Below are 24,063 nucleotides of genomic sequence, written 5' to 3'. Positions count from 1 at the left end.
AAGATTCCTAGGCATGGAACTGTTTTCTGTGATAAATTACAATTGTGATATTTAGTAGTAAAGCTAGAGATATGATAATGTTGCTGTTTGGCGTGGATGCATGCCATTTAACTGTACTGAATGCATGGAGTCAGCTTTGCAGAGAAATACTTCCAGATATTGTGGCTGCTCACACAGTCAGCCAGATGTTTAGACTGAATTTATAATTTATATATATTTATACATTTATATCCACCTATTCATTTATATCCACCTATTGAGCCCTTCCTAAGGACCTGGGACCATGTTGTCGTTTGATGGCATTAAAGGTATTGTCACAGGAGTAAGCCGTTCCAAGTAAAATGGCCTTTTACAATTGACTGCTGCTATGAATACTTTTAATACCAACAGTCAATTGTAAAAGTCAGCTTTATAATACTTGGAACAGCTTAGCTCTTAATGGGATGAACCCCAGTTCCTTGCTCCAGCTCCTACCCACCTAGCAATTTGAAAGCATGCAAATGCAAGTAGATTAATAGGTACCACTTCAGTGGGAAGGTAACAGCCTCCCATTCACTTTTGGTGTATAGCCATGCTGGCCACATGAGTATGGAAATTGTCTTCAGACAATTTGGCTCCTTCAGCCAAGAAGCGGAGATGAGCATCATGCTCTAGAGCAGGGGTGGGATTCAAATTTTTAACAACTCTGGGCATGGCTTAATTGATGGGTGTGGTTTGGTGGTCATGTGACTGGGTGGGCGTGGCCAACTCAGCATCACCTCATGTCAAGGGGCGCTTGTCCTCACCAGGCCTCTCATGACAGTGGGGATGCTGCAACAGTCATAAGTGTTAAAATGATCATAAGTCACTTTTTTCAATGCCATTGTAACTTTGAATGGTCACTAAATAAACTGTTGTAAGTCAAGGATTACCTGCACAAAAATACAAAAATCTTCTTTGCTTGCAAAATGCTGCTCTAAATAGCAATCATTAGATTAAAAATACCTGCAAGCCGGAGTTACAAATCAGGCAGGGTGCCAGAGCACCTTGAGGAATGAAAATAGTTAAAATGCAGTGATAACTATCAAGCAGCCATTTCTTGCTCATAAAGTGAAACCCTTTAGCAGAGAGGTCATTTAAACTCTCCAGAAAGAGCACACCCAGGAAAAGCAACCCTTAGATCCATCTGCGCCACTTAAAGATACCAGCTGATCTCACTCATCTCACAAGATATCCTAAGGAAATCATCCAGACTTAAGCAAAGGACACATGACCCCCAGAAAGGCAGTAACAAAAATCAGTGCCAAGCTTACATCCTGCCTCTTGGAAGTATACCCCAAAAGGACAGTGCCAGATACTATTAAAGCAGTAAAGGAAGACCCTCCCCCTCCCCAGATAGAAAAAGAAACTAGGAGGCAGGAAAAAATTCAAACACAATACAAATAATTAAATCACAATAGTAGCTGTTGCTTGTTAAACCAATTACCAGAACAAATAGACACAGGAACTAGCCAGATTTCTCAACCCAGTTTCTTTTCAGGAACAGAGATTATTATTTTTTCCTTCCAAACAAAGCTGAATAGGAAAAATTATCGCATCAATAAACACAGGATTAAATGTCACCAAGGACAGAATTAAACTTCACCAAAAACCAGCTTTAGACCAAAACTCAGAAAGGGTATGTAAACTCATGTTTGAATGTCCCTCTTTCTAGTTAGCCAAGAAGCCTTGCTGAATGTCAGTCATCTTGGTTCCTTGTCATTAAAAAGCTTCTTTCCCAACTCTGCTTCATTATTCAATTATTTCTTCAAAGTGCTGATCATTGCATGCCGGCTGGAAGGGGAGTATTTCCTCCCAAAGCAGTGTAAAAAGCTTAAAACAACTCTTCCCTTTTAAGAAAGTATCAGGAAAGGGGGGGAAAAAACTTTCTTCGGAAACAATAAGTCTAGGCATACTGCCAAGAATGTAATAAGGGTGGGAAAAAAACAAAAGGAGATTTCTTCTAACTACCGGTTCTCCGAACTGCTTAGAAAGTTAACAAGGGGTTCTACAGAGCTGGTCAGAACCAGTAGAATCCCACCCCTGCCCTAGAGTCAGACATGACTGACAGGGAATCTTTTATCTTTATTATTGATATTATTGTTGTTGTTATTATTATTACATAAACATTATTTGTCTTCCTGCTTATGTACAGCCAATTACACTATGGAACCGCAGTATGAACACAGGAGCATTTTCCTAATCAGAGAGCTTAGCATTATGAGCCTGATGCCTGGCTTGCCAATAGCTATGACAATTAATTAGTTCTGCTGCTGGGCAAAGGTTGTAGAAGTGAAGCCATAGCTGCTTCCAGAAGCATTTGATCCAAAGCAATGGGCAAACTGGGAAATCAATTTCTCCTACTGCTGACCAGAATGACTTACAGGAGATTCAGCTAAAGGGCTGAATATACCAATATGAATAACCCTAACCCCCTCCCCTGCTCATTGAGTTTTATGACTTGTACTTTTGCTATTTTAATGACAAATGGGAGAATTTGATCTGGAATAAGGTGGACTTTTTCTTCCCCACAAACTAAAAGATGTCCATTCTGGCCCAGTCGGAGTTCCAACTTGTTTAATATTCTTTTTTCTGAAACTAGCTGCTTAGATCAGGAAGTACAAAGGTAATGGTTAGGAACGGGTGAGAAATTTATGCAGTTGGCACTGTAATGTCCACTGACCCAATCTGTACATCTAGCAAATAGCAGTATTTCTCAATTACCATTTTGCCAGTGGTGTTTTTATTCCCTCCCAAAAAGACAAATATGAGGGAAAGTGAAACTGGCCCAACAGTCATTCTTAACACATAAAAATGCTTTCCCTCATCTTTGTCACGAATGCTTCCAGCTATAAATCTGAAAGTAGGCTTCTATGCCTCTCCTATTGTCAATCTTATTATGTAGATCAGACCAGGAAACTGAACCCATAGGAATTCTACTGCATGGACACAAGCTCTGGTAACAGAACCTTGCAAATCTGTATGCATTTTCTCTCACCTCTTTCATTCTCCTGGGAACCAAAGGGAGCCAGTCTGAGTCTCTCTCCTGTTTTCTTACCTTCTGGGCTTAGCTCATGCTTCTTCTGCACCTTTTATCCAAACAGCTTTTGGAATCAGTGGTGGGATTCAAATTGTTTTACTACCAGTTCTGTGGGTATGGCTTGGTGGGCGTGACAGTGGAAGAATACTATAAAATCTCCAGTCAGAGATGGTATTTGCTGGTTCTTTGAACTACTCAAAATATCCGCTACCCATTCTCCAGAACTAGTCAGAACCTACTGAATACCACCTCTGTTTGGAAGCTTTCTCCTAGATTTCCCAAAGGTTTTTTTCAGGAGGCAACTGGACTTTCTTGTTTTTGTTTTTTTTCATTTGAAGACATTTCACTTCTCATCCAAGAAACTTCTTCAGCTCTGACAGGATAGCAATAGCAATAACACGTAGACTTACCGTGTTTCTCAGAAAATAAGGCCAGGTTTTATTTTCTTTTGATTCCCGAAAAAACAGCTAGGCCATCTTTTTGGGGGTGACTTAATTTCTCCCCCCCGTGCACCCTCACCTAGAGCACCCCACAGGCAGCCACACCTCACCACCAGCTGCTCCTAACGGCGATCATAGGGGAGCGTGGAGAGCTCCCTACTCCCGCCAAGCACCTTTGCTGCAGCCCAATATATGATGTTGGGTGCAGGCGGGGTCAGCGGGTGTGTGGCAGCAGTGTGGATGTCGACCTCACTGGCAGTGGGGCACTTTGCATCACGCCCACCGCTGTTGCTTCCTCCACTGCTGTTGCTTTCCCTTTTGCCCGTGCACTGCCATGTTTGGAGTGCTGCGCATTCCTCCACCAGCAGTGTTTCAGCCATGTCTCAAGCGGGGAAGCTATAGCTTCCACGGTTGCCACTGGTGCTGGCACCTCTCTCTCCAGCGCCGTCTCTAACAACAGCAGCAGTGGTGAGACAGACCCCGCTGCCAACGAGAATCGCCTGCCCTTCCGCAGGGGCATCACTTTGACTGAGCTCTCTGCGCTCCACCATGATCAGCCATTAGGAGTGGCTGGTGGTGAGGCATGGCTGCCCGCGGGGTGCTACTAATGGCAAGTTCACCCCCGCTCCCCCAATTTCACATGTTTTAAACTAGGCCTAAATTTGGGGGGAGGGGCTTAATTTCACCTTATGCCTAGAAAACATGCTGGGTCTTCCTATTGGGAGGGCCGTATTGTTGGAGAAACATGGTATATACTGCTCTATAGTGCTTTATAGTCCTCTCTAAGTGGTTTAGAGAATCAGCATATTGCTCCCAACAATCTGGGTCATCATTTTACCCATCCCAGAAGGATGGAAGACTGAGTCAACCTTGAGCCCTTGAGTGGGATTTGAACTGCCAAATTGCAGGCATCTAATTACCAGTAGAGTGGGGAATGGAAGGATTTATACTTTATTTTCCTGTCAGAGCTGAAGAAGCTTCTTGGGTGAGAAGCGAAACATCTTTAAAAGGAATAAACAACAACAAGAAAGTCCAATTGTCTCCTGAAAAAGCACTTTTGGGATAACCATGACCTGGATGACTGGGAATGTCTACAGACCTTCTCATAGGTCTCCCTCATGTGTCCCTTAGCTAGCAGGAGAAGGAAAAGCTAAGTTAAACTCCCTGAAGCTTAGCACTGGCTCCCCACAGGGCTTTGTGCTCAGTCCCTACCTGTACTCACTGTACACACAGTGTATTGTCTGACCCATCCACTGTGATCATGAAGTTCTCAGATGATACTACCATATTGGGTCTCATTACAGGTGGAGGCGAAACAGCGTATGGAGGGGAGCTTCAAAAATTATCCTCATGGTGCCTAGACATCAGCAAGACAAAGGAGATGGTGTTAGACTTCCAGAAGAAGAAAGAGGAACCCACCCCACTTTAAATTGAGGGGGGCTGTGTGGAGAGTTTCCTCCTTTAAATTCCCGGGAGTCTACCTCAGCAAAGATCTTACCTGGAAAGTCAACACAACCCAGGTGGCCAGAAAGGCCCAATAGAGACTCCATTTCCTTAGGGTCTTTAAAAAGAATAAAGTGGAACAACAACCGATGACCTCCTTTTACTCCTTTCACAATCGAAAGCATCCTCACATATTGCATTATGGTGTGATATGCTGGTTTGACAGCCCCAGATAGAAAGACATTACAGAGGGTGGTGAGCACAGCACAAAACATCGTGGGCTGTTCACTGATACCACTAGATGACATCACTAGGACTCAATGCCTTAGAAGAGTGAGGGAAATTCTCAGGGATGACTCACATCCCAGTCAGCACTTCTTTACTCTCCTACCATCAGGTAGGAGATATAGAAGCATAGCCAGCCACACCATAACTCTCTGCTGCTCTTGCTCGACGTGAGCTACCTAGCAACATACTCTTCTCACCTGATGGGGCTGCAAACAGTTCAAAACTGGTCTCTCAACTAAACCCATCTATTGTATTTAACTGGCGATGTTTTGCAGCACTGAGAAGGAAAAGGCCCCCACCTTTTCCCTCCCAGTCAGCAGGAACCAATGTATCAACCTGCCCATGTACCTCATGCAGAGCTGTTTGTTTCCATGACAGCATTTCAGTGTTCAGAAGAACTGCAGGGCTCTAACCCAACAAAAGTTCTCTCTCGGTGGTCCATGTTTCCATTATGATTGAGCACAGAGAAAAGAGGAATTTGCCCTTGGTAAAATGTGAAGACTAGAGACTTTGGAATCTAAAGCCTCTGGTTTGCCCGCTAATTGTATTCAGCAGTCCGCATATTAATTAAGACAGTGGACTATGTCCTTCAGTGGAGAAAATGACCCCATTCAAATCTAGGCTGAAAATTGGGGATAGGAGCATCACAGAGTGTGAGTCACAGATGCAAAGCTCTGGGTTTGGGGTCTTTTTTTTCTAATTTAAGGTATCCATGCATAGCCTCCAAAACAGATAATTTTTCTCCCCAAAACTTGCAGAAGAATGCCTAGAATAGCCATATATACCTATATAGACATATATACCTGGGCAAGGAAAACTCTGAACCAATCATTGTATTGCCAGCTCCATTTACTGCCTACGTGATAATGCTCAGCTTGTTTCCTCTTTTTATGATTCTTTATCTTTAAACTGGACTTGGAGTTAAAATTACACACACACACACACACACACACACACACACACACACGGAGGGGGGAGTCAATTTGTACAGGTATTCCTAGACTTACAACTGTAATTGAGCTCAGAATTACAGCCATAAGCCATGGTGACCATTAAGCAGGTTCATACATCATCATGTTGATTTGATGACTTGTTTTGTGGAACTTGTTAAGTGGATAATGGAATCATTGAGTGAATATGTTTTTACCTATGTCATTTTTTTTGCCAAAAAACCAGAAGTAAATACTCCAAGCCAGCAAAAAAAAAAAAAAAGAAAGAAAGAAAAATTGCTGAAAATTGCAGTCGTGTAATCGTGGTGGGTGTACGACTATCAAAACCTTGATAGTGGGCCATAAGCAGTGGTGGGATTCAGTCAGTTTGCACTGGTTCAAGTGAACCAGTTGTTAAATTACACACACACACACACATGCTATCAAAGTGGGATCCTGGGCACTGCATTGCAATTGAGAAATGGCTGGCATGATGGAAGGAGAAGGCCACTTTCCCTCTTTCTTCTCCTTGCTTCTCTTCCTTCCCACATGTGGGCTGCTCCATTTCCCATTTCTCCATTGCAGCACAGCACCCAGGATCCACTGGGAGGGGAGGGTAATTTAACAACCAGTTCACCCAGGGTCAGGTTGGCCATAGCAAGAGGTTCCTCCCACATGTGCAGTGGAGCTGGAGGATGGGAATGGGCCATATCTCCCACAACAGCCAACCTGACCCTGGGCAAACCAGTGGTTAAATTAATTGAATTCCACCACTGGCCATAAGTTGCTCTGGGGAGATCCATCATAAACTTGAATGGTCGCTAAGTGACCAATCGTTAAGGGAGGACTACCTATAATGGGATAGGATGGAAAATAAATCTGGAAAGTTCTGAAGAAAGCTCAGGTTGGTGGGAGGAAAAGCATAGCAATGGATGCAATGGATGACAATACAGTCAGTGCTCTATGTGGTCTGATTCTAGAATGCTAATTTTTTCAAAATTCCTTAGGATTTCATCATGTATACTGTTGCATACAGGTAGTCCTCAACTTACAACAGTTCTTTTAGTAACTGTTCAAAGTTCATTGAAAGTTCACGACTTATGGCTGTTTTATGATCATTGCAGCATCCCTGTGCTCCCATGATCAAAATTCAAATGCTTGGCAATTAACTCGTATTTATGACAGTTACAGTGTCCTGCAGGGTCATGTTATCTCCTTTTGTGACCTTCTAACAAGCAAACTCAATGGGGAAGTCAGATTCACATAATAACCGTGTTACTAATGTAACAGTTGCAGTGATTCACTGTGTCAAGAAAGGTTGTAAATGGAGCAAAATTCACTTAACAACTGTTTCACTTAGCAACATAAATTTTGGGCTCAGTTATAATCAGAAGTTGAGGACTACTGGTACTACATTTAGGCATACTGTATCCTGAATGCATGCATGTAACATTGTGGCAGGGAGTGGAGCATCTGATCTAATATTAAACAATGTTTTTGTTCTTGTTGTTGTTAATTTTCTAGGACTCTGTTCATAGGATTTGTATATTATACTTAATATACATCTGTATATATACATCTGTATAATATACAAATATATTACCTGTAATACCCAGAGAAGTATGAATAATGTATGCAAATCTGAGATCTAAAAAGGATTTTTTAAAACTATGATTTCAAACAGGGGGGTTAACTTTTTTTCATACCTACCCAACTCACACTTTTTTTTTCTCAAATCCATGAAGCTATTACCTACTCACAGCAGGAACTTTAAGAATATTGGCTTTTACTTCTATATGGAACAGTGGAAGAATTCAAATTAGAAAATCAGAATGAAGCTGACCTGTCTTCACTCATAACCTCAGTGAACCTACCTCTAAATCAACTAGCTATGGGTGTTTTCTTTCTGCCCTCCCTTTTTTTTTTTGAACCTCTAGTGAATCTGTTCATGCCTTTCCAGCATCACACTTAGCTTAGCCCAATAATTCCTAGAGAGCCCTGATGATGTATTCATCTACACACACACACTAACAGCTGTCAACCACACTTTGCACATGAACCACACATCTTCAGACTTGATTGTGTTTTTTTTTCTTATTTAAAATTTTCCCCATTAGAAGAACTAAAGTATTTGAAATGCCTTCATAGCTGCCTTTCCCACCCTCCTAAACAGACTTATAATCATGTGACTTGTCAACATGTATATTTATACCCTCCAGCTGAGGTCAAAACCATAGAGCCATTTGTAAAATTAATGATGGATAATAGAGAAGGGGGGAAACAGCTTTAAATGGTTTCATGATACCTTGTAACTGGCTACACTTTGGATCTGTTTGGCACAGTGTGCAGTTCAGAGTATTTTATTGTGAAAATTAAAGGTGTTGGAGCATATATTAAATGTTAATGGCTGCTTATACACCGCACTGAAATTTTCATTCTCAGCAGGTTATTCCACACAAGCACTATAAAAACCCATGCTTTTGGGCAAAAGCTACCATAAATTTACATTCCACCTTCAGCTTTGTTTCCCTTTTAAATTGAAAAGTAATTAAAGGGAGAAATATGGATAATTTGTTGCAGTGCCTTTGTCGACATGCTTGGTAGTTAATAAAAATGATGCATGCAATCTATAGCTGCGTCTCGGTCTATGAGGATAGCTTGATCTTTAGTGAAGGCTATAGTCTAGATTTCCCCAGGTGACAACTCAAATATATACAACAGGATTGCAATTCCACAGTACGCTTTGGACCGGATTGCTTTTTCCACAATGTTACCCTGATCGCTTCTTAATAATATGGTGGTGACCTTTAACATTGAAGCAAAACAAATCAGAAGCTCATAATAAAAGAGGTGGCTAAACTTGACTCTGCATCATTTTAAACTTTTAGAGAACAAGTCAGTTATAAGTTGCCCAGAGTTGCTTTCTTGTTCTAAATGTGGTGGAGAAAAGTTCTGAGGCTACAGTTGCACTTCACATTAATATTAGAGAATGTGAAAATCTGTTTCAATTAAGCTGGGGGAGTGGGGTGGAGAGGACAGTCATTTCATCACATGGTGCATTTGACATATGATAAAGCCCCTACTTAAGGGTGTCTGCAGCATTTGGGTCCAAAGAAGGAGAGGTGCTTAAGAGTGTTCATGCAGCAAGTACAGTAAGAGCAACCACATTAGATCTAAAGTATCTTTTTTCCTTTAAATCTGAAGACAGCACCTTGATTTTTAGTCTGCTCAGCAAGGGGGAATTAGATGAAGACATTGTTTCTATTTTGAATTAATTTCTAATATTGCATTCATTTACAGACTGCCTTTATTTTTTGAAATACAACAGCCTAAACAGACTTTTACAGCATCAGCATTTTCATTACCTAAATCAGTATTTCTTTATTGAGTGGCCAAGGAGACACTTCCAGTCCATTTTTAACTCCCTAGGCAAAACTCTGCAATTTTCTTGGCAAGATTTTGGAAGTGATTTGTCCTTATTTGCTCCATAGGTCTGAGAGAGGGACTGACCCAAAGTCACCTAGCTGTCTTCATGTCTAAGGCAGGACTAGAACTCACAGTCTCCCAGTTTCTTATCTAGTGCTTTAACCACTATAGCAAACTGGTTTTCCTAATTTTCTGGCTGGAGAATTCTGGGGTCAAAATCTACATATCTTAAAAGTTGTTAAGATTAAGAAACACTGTCCTAAACACTACAAAAGTTTAAAGCTGATACATCTTTGTTCTCCTAGGAGATAACTGCAAACCCTACAGTGCTCGCTCCAGATGATCAGTTGGACAATGCATAAAGGGCAGCCAATGAGTTCTCCTCCCTTCACTCTGAATAAAGGAGTTCCTGTAGATTTTACTCCACTAGTTATTGCCAACTATAGGGAGCAGTGCTCATCTCCGTTTCAAGGCTACTGACCCAGCAAAATCCGAAGATGTTTCCATGGCTATGTGGCCCGCATTATGTCACAGAGTTCTGTTATCTTCCCATTAAAGTGGTACTTATTTATCTACTTGCATTTGTGTGCTTTCAAACAGGTAGGTTAGCAGGAGCTGGGATCAGGATGGGAGCTCATCTCATTGTGTGAGCTTAGGTCTTGAATCTGGGCTGTCAGCTTTGTAGCTGACAAGTCCACTATCTTAACTGGTGAGCCACCATGTTGCTCCCATTGTTTGAATGTTTTGTAAAAAAAAAAAAAAAGAATCACCATAGTTAGCATTGGGAGGGCTAAGAAACCACCATGCCATCATTCTGTCCAACTAAATGCAAACCATCAATCAAATGTCCTCAACAGTTCTCAAAATTCTAATGGGAGGGAAAAGAGACTAAAAGTGGGACACAGAAGGTGTGTGATATGAGAAAATGACCTACTCTTAAGCTCCAATTGGAGCTGATCTCACTTAGAACATTGAATAATTCATGTTGCAGCACACTGACATATTTCCTTTCCAGTGGCATGGCTTCAGAGAGTACAACTCTAATCTAGAAGCAGCATCAAATTCCTCCCATGTGAAAGTGCTCAAACTCTCCCACCAGTCACTTTTGTTTGTTATGAACATTTTAGGCAAAGGAAAAAGTATTGCAGGTAGAGTTCAGTACTGTACATAAGGCAAAAAAGATTACAACAGATGGAACCAATAGTAAGTAAAGCCAATTGTCAGTGGAATCGCATTGTGTGAAGTTGCCAGTCTTCAAAAGGCAATTTGTTTCAAGTGTATAAATGCAGAACAGATTGTCCTGGCTTGTACTAAAACATATAAGCATTTCTGTATAGACCAGTTTTCTTTTAAATTTTATTAGAATTTTAAAACAGAATGAAAATTACCAAAAGTTGATATTTAAAATAGAGAAAGAGGAAAAAAGAAAGAAAGGATAAAAGAACAAAGAACAAAAATTAATGAAAGGGCTATGAAGAAGCGAGTTCCAATTTTTTTTATGGCAGTTATAAGTATTAATGAAAATTAACCTCTTACTCTATGATTAAATAATATTGTTTATATTTTTCTAAAATCTATTTTTATTCTAATCATCAAAAATAAATATCATTTCATTTTTTCCTGTTTTCTGCAAAAACTAATTTCCTCCCCTTTTTCCATTTCAAATTTTCTTATTTCACCCTTGTTAAACCCTTTGCCAAGTAATTTTAAAAATATAAGTCTATAAATCTTATTTTTATATTTCATCTTGACTCCCCCCCACAATGACACTTACCAAGAGGACTTGCCTGCTATAAACAACAATCTCTCTCAGGTTGTAAAGTAATTATTTCAAAATGTACTTAAGAAATAAGTTGGCAGATCAGATTGCCTTAAAGAGCTGCATAATCTCAATTGCCTAACATAGCTGCAAACAAAAACCCTACATACCCCACCCATTCCACATGCTGCACAAATTTCCATCTCTAGTTTACCTGTGGGAAGCAGTTATCTGGAGATCAAATGGACTGATTTTGTGCTTTTTCCTTCATCTAGAAAGATTTCAGTCTCCAAAGCTGGTCTTCTGGGCATCAACCATCCCTCATGAGCCACAGTGGTGCAGTGGTTAGAGGGCGATACTGCAGACTAATTTTTTTAAAGTTCCTTGCAATTCACTAAAGAAAAAAAGTTAATACAAATTTAACTTAACCCCTTCACCTAGATACCTTCTTGCATGGCAATCATACAAACGAATATATAATATTTTGCTACTAAACAGACAGCTGAGATAGTAAAGTTGCTTTTGGTTGAGTAGCCAAAATTGATGCTAGAAAGTAGAACTACTTTTGAATCAAATTGACATGTTTCCTAGTGTTTTTTCAAGGAGGTCTAGTATTTCCATCTTGATGATGTTCATTTCTTTTAGCTTACATGTAACTTCATGAAAATCTGAAGTTGCAAAACCAGGTAGAATTTTCAGTTTGGCTCCCGTTGGATGATAAGAGGTGAGAAACAGACAAAGAGGTCAAGACTCCAAATTTAGCTTTTATTTGCAGGTTGGAAGCTGGTTTAATCTTAAATTTGACTGATTTTTTTAAATCCTTGTTTAATTCAGATTGCTGAAGATTCACTCATGAGCAAATTTGTGTACAATGACTTTGAATAGTTTGCAGCAGTGATGGGATTTAAAATTTTTTACTACCAGTTCTGTGGGTGTGGCTTGGTGGACGTGGTGTGGCTTGGTGGGCATGGCTTGATGGGCATGGCAGGGGAAGGATACTGCAAAAATCTCATTCCCTTCCCTCCCCACCCCACTAACCTGCTTTCCAGCTCTGTTCTCCTGTGCAGGGAAACCAAAGAACACCCAGCCAATCAGCTGGGACTCGGGAGGCAAAGAATAGATGGGGCGGGGCCAGTCAGAGGTAGGATTTGCCGGTTCTCCAAACTACTCAAAATTTCCGCTACCAGTTCTCCAAAACTGGTCCAAACCTGATGAATACCACCTCTGGTTTATAGTAATTACAGTTTTATAAATCTATAAGTCCAGCTGTACTTCTAAAGAGTACTTTTATAGAATAATTTGAGGTGGTGGCTTGATCTTGGCCTCTTCAATAATCAAGATGTTTCTTTTTCCTCATCATCATGATTATGATTATCCCAATATTATTTTTATAACCTAAAATGATATACATAATGCTCCCACTTCATATTCTAATCCAGGGGTGTCAAACTCAAGGCCCATGGGCTGGATCTGGCCTGCAGGGTGCTTAGATCTTGCCTGTGGGGCCACACTGCAAACAGCGAAGGCACCTGTGGTGCTTCTGCCAGCAAAAACAGAGCTCAGGAGGGCTGTGGGTGGCCTTCCTGATCTCCATTTTCACTGGCAGCAGGTTGCAGGAGGCCACCACAGCCAAAAACAGAGCTCGGGAGCTTGTTTTTGCTGGCAGAGTGCTTGGGTCGCTGCAGGCACACCCAACATGAATTATGTCAAGCTGGCCTACCCATCCTGGCCACGCCCCCTCAGCCCCCCCAAAGTCAAACACAACCCTGATGTAGCCTTTAATGAAATTGAGTTTGACACCGCTGTTCTAATCTCTTTATTGACATGCACTGCATGTAAGACTGTCCTTGAAGTAGGCCTAGGAACTCTAGTTGCTGCAAACTATTCTAAGACACTGCATATACATTTGCTCATGAGTGAATTTCAAGTAATAACGGCATAAATACAAAGATTTTTTTTAGCTTAGGGTCAGATGAAGCACCAGCAACCTTATATACCTCCTCATCAGCAAACCCTAGTGGAGATATCCTTTTGAAGAAGCCAATTGTCATGAGAAATCACTATTCAATTCTCTGAAAACTGCCACATTATACATATTTTCCCATTGTAGAATTCCATCCTCACTTAGTTATATTCCATCTTTTTAAAGAAAAATACTTCATCTCAACTTTCATTTAAATGGATGCAGTTGTGATTTTCTTCTCTAATTTGATAGCATTTACTTTTTTTAGGCTTTATTTTTTTGTTTTAGTTTGGTTAAATTTGTACTGGGTTTATTATTCCTGCTTTTTAAAACAGGAATTTATTGCAACTTGTCTTTTTTCCTGAGGTACTGTATTTCCTTTTGAAATTGTTTTTTTTTTTAACTATGAGAAAGCAGGCCCCAAAATTATAAATAAATAAAAACAACATTACACTTCACACTCAGACTTCGGTATCAGCCAAATTTCAGTTGCTTGTTGAAAAACCTGTGCTTCAGTTAAATGTAAACTTAATGTTTTATCTTCTATGAAGCATATCCCAGGAGTCCAGTACATGACAGGAGATGTATCTCATATTCTTTCTTTTCTGCTTGAAAGAGCATTTGTTTTTTGCTCTTTCTTTTTACAACTATGAAATAGGCATGATAAAATAGTTCTAGTCCATTTGGCTTGTAGAAAAAAAAATTAGAGGAGTCAAGCCATTTATTGTTACTCCCTCAAACAACATCCTTATTTATATGATCACCTTGTTGTTTATAGATGCATAAAAACACTTCTTGTTTATTTAGTGTCATGTTAATTCCATCCTGCAAGACAAAAGAAATGCAAAAGTAGGAATGATTCTTAAGAACCATTTTAAAAAAGTGGAGAGGATGATACTTTTCTTTTAAAAAATGCTATACTATGGAAATTCTACCATAAATATATTTTGGCGTTATTGTTTAACATAGCTTGGAAACTTTTCATTCATTTTTTTCCAGCACAAAAGTATTCTGCCAGCTTTCCTCCCTAGCCAGGAAAATATTTGAAGGATGAACCTTGTTATCATAGTAGTTGTGCAAGTTATGAATTAAATATAAATCTGCCTTGTATGAAGAAGCAATAGAATCTGTGAAAGGTTTTTACAAAAAATATTAAGAAAGAGAACTATCTGTATTGTTACTTGAGCTGTAGTATGTTGTACTGCATCTGTGATGCTACAGTCACTAAGGTTATTTCATATTTATATTTCATATCTACAGTATGATAGAGCAAGAATCAGTCAAATACCATAAAGACCAAAAGTCATTCTAGCTCTTGTATGTCATTTTCTGTCATTAATTTAATATGAAAGTGTGATAACTGAGTATGCTTCCTCATGAGATTGTTAGTCCCAGAATATATTGATATGTATTGATTGATTTAATATTGATTTAATATTACTAAGACCCTGGTGGCCCAGTGATTAGAATGCAGTGTTCCTTGCTAATTCTCTCCACAATCCAGGATTCGATCCTGATGGGGCTCAAGGTTGACACAGCCTTCCTTCCTTCCAAGCAGGGGTGGGATTCTACCGGTTCTATCCACTTCTATAGAACCCCTTGTTAATTTTCTAAGCAGTTAGGAGAACTGGTAGTAAGAAGCAATCTCCTTTTGTTTTTTTCCACACTTATTACATTCTTGCCAGTGCACCTAGACTTCCTGTCTCCGGAGCTTGTGAGACTTGGCTTTCTTAAAGGGGAAGGGTTGTTTTAAGATTTTTACACTGGTGTTGGGAGGAAATACTTCCCTGGACTATCAGCACTTTGAAGAAATCATTGAATAATGAAGCAAAACTTTTAGTGACAGGGAACCAAGATGAGTGACATTCAGCAAGGCTTCTTGGTGAGCTAGAAAGATTTACATTCAAATGTGAGTTTACATACCCTTTCTGAGTTTTGGTCTAAAACTGGTTTTTAGTGAAGGTTAATTCTGTGCTTGGTGAAGTTTAATCCTGTGTTTATTGATGGGATAATTTTCCCTATTCAGCTTCAACAAGCAACAGTTATTGTTGTGATTTAATTATTTGTATTGTGTTTGAATTTTTTCCTGCCTTGTGGTTTCTTTTTCATCTGGGAAAGGGGCGTCTTCCTCACTGCTTTAGTACTATCTGGCACTGTCCTTTTGGGGTATACTTCCAAGAGGCAGGATGTAAGCTTGGCACTGATTTTTTTTTACTGCCTTTCTGGGGGGCATGTGACCTTTCCTTAAATCTGGATGATTTCCTTAGGATATCTTGTGAGGTGAGTAAGATCATCTGGTATCTTTAAGTAGTGCAAATGGATCTAAGGATTGCTTTTCCTGGGTCTGCTTTTTCTGGAGAGCTTAAATGACCTCTCTGCTAAAGGGTTTTACTTTATGAGCAAGAAATGGCTGTTTGATAGTTATCACTGCATTTTAACTATTTTCATTCCTCAAGGTGCTCTGGCACCCTGCTTGATTTGTGACTCCAGCTTGCAGGTATTTTTAATCTAATGATTGGTATTTAGGGCAGCTTTTTGCAAGCAAAGAAGCTTTTTGTATTTTTGTACAGGTAATCCTTGACTTACAATAGTTCATTTAGTGACTATTCAAAGTTACAATGGCACTGAAAAAAGTGACTTATGACCATTTTTCACACTTATGACCATTGCAGCATCCCCACTGTCATGAAAGGCCAGGCGAGGAGAAGCACTTCTTGACATGAGTGATGTCGAGTTGGCCATGCCCACTCAATCACATGACCACCAAGCCACACCCACAGAACCAGTTGTTAAAAAAACTGAATCCCACCCCTGCTTCCAAGATCAATAAAATGAGGATCCAGATTGTTGGGGGCAATATACTGACATTGTAAACCACTCAGAGGATGCTATAAAACACTAGGCATGATATACTGTAGAAGTCTAAATGCTATTGCCCTTTCTATTATTGCCTTACCTTGCAACTATTCAAGGATCAGAATTCTAAAAGCCAACAGTAAAGCCTTCATTATTAAATTAAAGCCAAAGTTAAAATTAATCTCTGTTGAGGTAATTCCCCATTAGGAGAAAGAGCGCATACAGGGAAATGTAGTGAGAGTAATGTTGAATAATACACACACAGCACACAGATACACTGTACAGTAAATGTAGGTACAATAAATGTAGGTAAATGTAGGTTGAACTTTAAGCAAAGTTCAAACACAGTCCAAGTCATTCATGGTTAAATCAGTCAGTTTTCAGTCCAGGGATAATCCAATAACAAAGTCCAGTATCAAAAACAGTTCAGTAACAGACTTACATCAAATCCAAGAATAACAATCAATTAGGAGGAACGGCAATACTCTCCAACAGAAGAAACACTTGGTCTCAGAATATTCTAACTTCTGGACAGTTCAATGTGATAATTGAAGTTAGAGATTTTTTTGCATCAGAGGACTCTACTTTCACATTAATGATATTAGTCTGCCATTGAGTTATGTATTGATAACATTTCTACCTGTCATTTCTTGTCAGATTAAACACATTCATTAATCCATTCTCTAATCCTTAAATCAAACTGATCCCTGTAGGGTGCTTTTTGGATCATTCAAAATATTTTCACATAGGTTGGCCAATTGCAAAACACCATGAGTGAAAGTCAAGCATATTGTCAATGAGAGTAGACTTTTAATCAGATCATCCAGGCACAGAATGTCTATGCTAAAGCAGTCAGCATAGCTGAGTGCTGGGGAATGGTGTGGGGGGATGGACATTGGAGAACTAAGATGTGCATACTGCATATCTCAGTTTATGTCCCCTCAAGTAGTTCAAAACCCTGAAGATCAATGTGGGAACTGTATGAAATTAATGAATTGGGAGGAGCAAAAGGAAGTGAGAGATACTGTTTTGACAGGGGACTGAGGAAACAACAACAAAAAAGTAGTTGACCTTTGGCCCTACAATAGAAGTGATATAAGAAAGAACTCCATCCACTTATAGTTATTAATATGAGTGAAACTATAAAATCAGGATATATGGGGAAACCAATTGGTATTTTATAAAATATTTGGCTTCTTTTATTATTTTAAAGATCTTAGGAAGCTATTAAGCTGGCTTATACTTTAGTCACATTTGCTGTCCCTCCTTGGAAAATTGCTGTCATTTTATAAAGGACACTTACAAACCTGTTGGTGCTGCATTTATCACTCACATCACCTGCACCTTATTGTAGTGTAGCCTCTGCAAATACATTTACATGCTGCAGAAAGGAAGAGATCTGTTGTGATTTTGGTACAGAAAGATTTTTTTAAAAGTACACTTACTGATGGTAATGTAGTGTAGAGTTTACCAGCAGAATTATAGCAATAGCACCTAGACTTATATACTTAGAGTGCTTTACAGCCCTCTCTAAGTGGTTTTGCAGAGTTGCCCCCAACAATCTAGATCCTCATTTTACCCACCTCAGAAGGATGGAAGGCTGAGTCAACCTTGAGCCCGGTGGGATTTGAACTGCCAAATTGCAGGCAGTCAATAGTCAGCAGAAGTGGCCTGTAGTACAGCACTCTAGCCACTGCACCACTGAGGCTCTAACTCCAATTATGTAGTTGTTTCAGATTAAAAATTGGGTTGTTGCGAGAAAAGAAGCATAGCCCTGTTTCCTTCTGCTATAACATTGGACATTAGCCTGAGGGGAGGGGGATATTAGTTATTCTCCTTACTTACTAAAGTTTTTGCAACTTTCTTTGAAAGTGATCATCCATCCAACCAACTGAACAAATTAGCCCCGCCAAACAACTCCCATCATCTCAATCACTATATCCATTTAGCTATAAAAATCAAAGAACTCATATTAATTTGTATCCTGAAGAGAAAAAGAAGGTTGACAGTTATTGCTTTAAAAATACAAAACTGAAATAAATGATTTCACTTGTGAAAACAAAGTATAGCCTGCTCATCACCGAAACAATAAGGTGGGAATATTGCCTCAGCAACCTAGTCTGAAGATGACAGCCCAGTATGCAAGACAGTTTTTTTGTCTTGCATACAAAAAAAACCCCTTTAAAATGAAACAATATAAACTACAAAAAGTTGTTCTGCCAGCATTTTAGCCTAGGAAGGGGAGGTTTTTCTTATTGCAGTTAATGGGCCAAATACAAAAATAAAATTAATTTGGCGAGCATTAAGTTGCTGAATTCACAAAAGCAAGATCTATGTTTAGAGGATCCTTAGAACATATTTCTTCATGGAACTACTTCCAAAAGAAAAAAAAAATTAAAGCCCAAAGCACTATTTACACAAAGATATACAAGTGACCTAACACAGAATTAACCAGAGGAAAAGAATGAGTGATGGCTATATTGGAAAGAAATCTTTCCAGGGTTAGGGTTGAATCAAGAATACAACATGCAGGCAGTGGCTTGCAGTTCCCTCTAAGGAAATTTCAGTGTAGACCTCAAAGGCCTAGTATGATTATATTTTTGTAGAAGCTCAATGGCGAGTAATTCTGCATCGAACACTGGAAATCCATTCATTCATTCATTCATTCACCTTGGATACTATTAAAACTACAGGGACCCACAGCAGTTTGCAATAACAAATCAGTAAAACAATAACAATGTTACTAAATAAACAAATGCCCATAAATATAAGTTATTAAATAAACAATAATAACAACAATACCAGATGAAGTCATCCCTAACCAAAGCAAAGTTTTGTTTACCACAGAATACTGTTTTTAATGAAGCAATCCTAGCTTCTGAGGAAAGACTATCCATGACAGGTAAGGCTACAACAGAAAGGCAGAACCACTAGCAGATTTTGTGTGTGTGTGTGTGTGTGTGTGTGTGTGTGTGTGTGAACATACATATATATATACACACACATGCACATACAAATAATGTATGTTAGGTTAGGCTAGGTTAGATTATACTGTATTATACTATACTATACTATACTATACTATACTATACTATACTATATTACACTACACTACACTACACTACACTACACTACACTACACTACACTACACTATACTATACTATATTATCATCACAAAATCTCCAGAACCATAAAGCCTACAAACTTGAAATTTGGCCCATATGTTCCTCTTGGCTTCTAAGTCCTCACTAAGAAAGGATTTTTCAAAATGACCATCAAAACATTAGTATTTCCTATTTTATTATTAACACACTCTGATCAGTGGTGGGATTCAATTTTTTCTTACTAATGGTTCTGTGGGTGTGGCTTGATGGGCGTGTCAGGTGAAGGATACTGTAAAATCTCTAGTCAGAAGTGGTATTTGTTGGTTCTCTGAACTACTCAAAATTTCCACTACTGGTTCTCCCGAACTGGTCAGAACCTGCTGAATACCACCTCTGGCTCTGATGCTAAGGAGTTCTACTCCCCCTCCCCATTTGAAAAGAAATCTCTTCCAAATGCAAAACACAAGCAAAGGAGAGGAGTTTCAGTTTCAGTTTTACTTTCACAGCAGCAAACAGCTTTACTACAGAACGGTTGAGCTAAGCCCAGGCTCCTTGCTGTCTCCTTTTGCTCACATAGCAATTACTATTTGAGTTTCCAAACAGCCCTCAATTCTATCACTCCCCACCTGAAAAGAAATATGTTCCAACTGCAATTCAGCTACGCCACACCCAGGCTCCTTACTGTCTCCTTCTTGCTCGCACAGCAAATACTGTTTCAGTTTCCAAACAGCCCTGAACTCTCTCACACACTGACAGGACGCTAGCCACATGAATACTGATGGATGCTGGTAGGCAGAGGCACAATTTTTCCCCTTATTTTCCTCCCCAAAAACTTTTCCTCCCCAAAATTCATATAGTTTCATAGTGAAGCACGGGTACCCTGCTAGCACACACACACACACACATATACACATACACACAGAGGATTGGGATTTTTTTCATTCAAATAACTCCTTTCAAATGCTTTTCTGCCCTCAAAGATATAGTCAAAACAATTCTATGATCAATTAAAATAGTGTGCCAAGAATGAGAGCCAAATAAAAGAAAATTATTCTTCTGATCATTCTAAAAATTCTCAAAAGTTCCTAAACAGAATCTGTCCCTCTTTTACAATGATAATAGAGACTTTAGGGTTCTATGCAGATATGAAAATGTCCACTTTTTCTGTGCAATCTAATCTGCTAACTCTATGGGAATTTCACAGAATTTAAGGAACTAGGTACAAATAGAAAGATCATACCATACCATCTACAACTGGGGATGATTTTGACACTGTGGGGATATGTGACACTGAATTATTTTGTTTTGCATGTAACTCCAACTTCCTTGGGAAATATGGTGTAATAGAAAAAATACAACAGAGTTTCACATCTCCCAGTCTGAACTGCTTACCCATAAAATTTTGGAAACTTTGAAATTAGAACATAAGAACTTTGCATTGAATTGTGCAAAGAGCAAATCTCCAGAAACTTCAGAGGAAAATAATAGAAAGCGACACAATTGCATTCAACTAAAATAAATATAGGATTTCACCTGAAATTTTCAAGCTCAGAGCTACAGATGATAACTAAGCTAAAGAACTGAAGCTTCTTAACGAAGATCTAGTTGTGATATATATGTTGCATAAAAGGAATCCAGTTTGAATGCTAAAAACCATGTGAGGACAGATTTTCATCACATTTCTGTGACAAAAAAAAATCTCCAAAGGAATACACATTTCAGCAAAATCTGGTATAAATTGAGTTTTATTTCTCCCTGACCCGAAGGAAAACATTGTACCCAAAGCTAATGTATTGATTAGAGTAATGTTTCAGATCTCACTGATTCTGCTATAATATTGCTAGTTTTGTCCTCTATGGTGCTTATATTTGTATACTCTATGAATACCTAATATTCAAAATAACTTACTGTTGAACACTGAAACCTTTACAAAGTTGACAGCTGAGAGGATAACATTTGCAGGTCCAAAACCTTTAATTTGTTTTTTATCTCTGTTATTAGCAGTAATAATAGCAATACTAATAATACTAGCTGATCATATAAAAGCATGGAGAAAAAAATATTGAATAATGGAGAAGTGAATCAATATTTTAATTAAAATATTACCAGCTAAAAATATAGAATACTTATTGCTGAGTCTCAGCACGTTTACAGATTTGATATTTGATTGCATTTATTTTTTCAGCTGATGAGATGCTAGTTCTAATATTAAACTAGTAGTCTTAATTAGTGCTATACATTACTTACCATCCGATGGAATGCATCCAATTCAAAGTACCTTTAAAGTCTTGATAGCAATAGCATTTAGACTTATATAACTGCTTCACAGTTCTTTATAGCCCTCTTTAAGTGGTTTGGGTGCAGTGCAAGCTACCTCATAACAAACTTGGCAATAGCAGTTTTGAACAATGAGCCTTCAGTAACCATGTCACTGTTCATAAACATAATAATGTGAAGAAAGGGCAAAAGATGGAATTGGAAACTCTCACAAGGTTCACAAAGTCACAAAAAAAGTGCCATTTCCACAGTTACAGGAGTTCCCTACCCAGCCCTTTTTCTCTAAAAGAAACTGTTGTTTTCAATAACAGCCTGATGAAACCTAGAGAAACAGAATGGCACACCATGCAGCCCCACTTAGCAGAAGCAGAGCAAATGGCACAGCTGTATTTGTAACTATTCAGCAGCCTGGATAAGCAGTGATCCAAACCCCCCTAAATGGCAAGGCTGTTGGTGGCAAAGTGTTTCTCCATTACCCAGCAGGGTTTTAGCTGCACAGCTCATGCTGATATTCACAGGTGAATGACTCCCTGGGTTTTACTTTGTGAAACGCTTCTAGTCACCGCATAATGAGATTACCCACAAATTACAAAAATCTGATCACAACCTCTATAACAAAGTCAATTTTTCCCACAATGTTTCAGCTATTGGGGTTCTAGGTCAGTTTTATTTTTTGGCATCCTGAGCCTGGCTACGTGAAGGAGTGTAAAAGACCCCCACCTCCCTGCTTCTCAATTAACCTCCCATTTGAAAATCAGCAAGCAGTTTTTCTCAGAAGTTGTTCCTTCCCGTGTGGGGCACCTGCTTAGTGGCCTGCAACTCATCAGTCTCACTAAATCTGCACCCACTGAAGCAAAGCTTTTCTTTGTCAGAATCTCGGCTGCAAAATGGATGCTTTATGCGCTAATGACAGTTAGCAGCAGGGCACAATGAACCAGCAGATGCTTTAATAAAAGCATTTAGATAGTCACCAGGGAGAAAATGACTAATATTCTGTTGCATGTTTTATCTTCTTGCATCAGAATCCAGCCTCATAGTAAATGTTACCCTTCTTCCCCTAGTCTCTCATTTTGTCTTTACTGTCTCAGAGAAATTGCTTTCCCATGCAAAATGCAGCCAATTATTTTTGCTTGACAGCAACACCTTCCTCTAGAAGTAGCAAAATCAACCCAGTCCTTTGTGAACATATACAGCAAACAAGTGAAGAAGTTTTAGCATGTGCAGAATGATGCAAGTGATCACGTACACGGAGTTGCCAACACCTGTATCCAAACCCCAGAAATTGGTTTGATCAAGGATTTGGAAGGGGTGAATGGTAGGAATGAATGAATCATTTTCCATTACAAGCAAAACTAAGTTGAGCTTCCAGTGGCACTTCTGTTGAAGATGGACTGAAGACCGTGATCATGCATGGCTTTGATCCATGCTTATTCTGTTAGAGAGTCCCAATGGGACCAGATCTATCTTGGACCCACCTCAGAGGGGTGGGGGAAAAGTGGGAGACTGCCAGCTGGGTCGAGGGGAGCTGCATCTCCCCTCCCTGGCTAGGTATACCTTGAAGACAGGCAATCTTAATGGCTGCCCTGAAGACAGGAAGCTTCCAGGACTTAAGTCTGTGCTGGAGCAGTGAGGCAGTGAGTGGTGTGTAACCAGGCAAAGGATTCTGGACTTTTTTGACACCCCGGAGAAACAGAAGGAAAGAGCCCTCGTTCAAGGGTGTGGTAGTGGTGAATGGAAAATATGAGGAAACTATAAGGTAAATAAAAAATTGGCCATAAAAGGACTATAACGGAATTAGAGACCAAATTTGGAATAAGTTACAAAAATTGGCATTAATTAGGCATTGGACAGAATGCTAGACTTGCCCAGAATTAACTACATTTAAAAGAGTTAATGGTTGAAAATTAGCAGAATTAATACAACTGGAAAGAAAAAAAAAGAACTTTGCAAAATGGAAAGCGATGTTGAGCACCACCTAATGGTTAAAGGTATCTTTTTGTCTTATGATTTCATGGAAAATTACTGGTCTTACAAATGTGTGAATGAGAAATGAAATGAAATAAAAGACTTTATTATAACAATAACCCTGGATGCACCAAAAAGGGGGGCGATTGCAGGAAAGGGACAAGTGAAGATAATATTTTGAGACTGTTTGGTGTTGAGTGTGACAAGGAGACAGTAGGATTAATAAGAGGAATTGAGAAAAATGTATATTTTTGGCAAGGATTAAAATAAAAGACTGACTTTTAATAAAATAGACTCAACTGATTAAATAAAATGGAAGAAATATGCAAAGAATTCAAACTGGAACTGCAAACTGTGAGAGGAAAGTTAAAAGAACGAATGGAACTATTGGACATGCTGGCAGAAAAAATAATGGTGATGCAGTTCACAGAAGAACAAAGAAAGTTCAAAGAGAAGTTAAAGGAAGAGGAAAGCAGCTTAGAAGAGCACAAAGAACAAGGGACATTGCCAAAAGACATGAAAGGAATTAAAATTAAGAAATTGATGATAGATGT

General features: G+C 39.1%; 1 long non-coding RNA gene across 1 annotated transcript in view; it reads right to left on the bottom strand.

Moving 5' to 3' along the window:
* LOC148127948 (uncharacterized) overlaps positions 1 to 24,063 on the bottom strand; it is a 101,885-nt gene that overhangs the window by 6,001 nt on the left and 71,821 nt on the right. Inside the window, exon 2 of the long non-coding RNA XR_015741227.1 lies at positions 11,558 to 11,737. This is a non-coding gene — a long non-coding RNA (uncharacterized LOC148127948). The remainder of the gene's footprint in view (positions 1 to 11,557; positions 11,738 to 24,063) is intronic.

Source organism: Pseudonaja textilis, chromosome 1 (assembly GCF_049901715.1).
Source record: "Pseudonaja textilis isolate UNSWEBS1 chromosome 1, rPseTex1.2, whole genome shotgun sequence".
In the NCBI taxonomy this organism is placed as follows: domain Eukaryota; kingdom Metazoa; phylum Chordata; class Lepidosauria; order Squamata; family Elapidae; genus Pseudonaja; species Pseudonaja textilis.
Note: the sequence above shows the minus strand (reverse complement) of the source record. Positions and strands in the feature narration are given on the sequence as shown.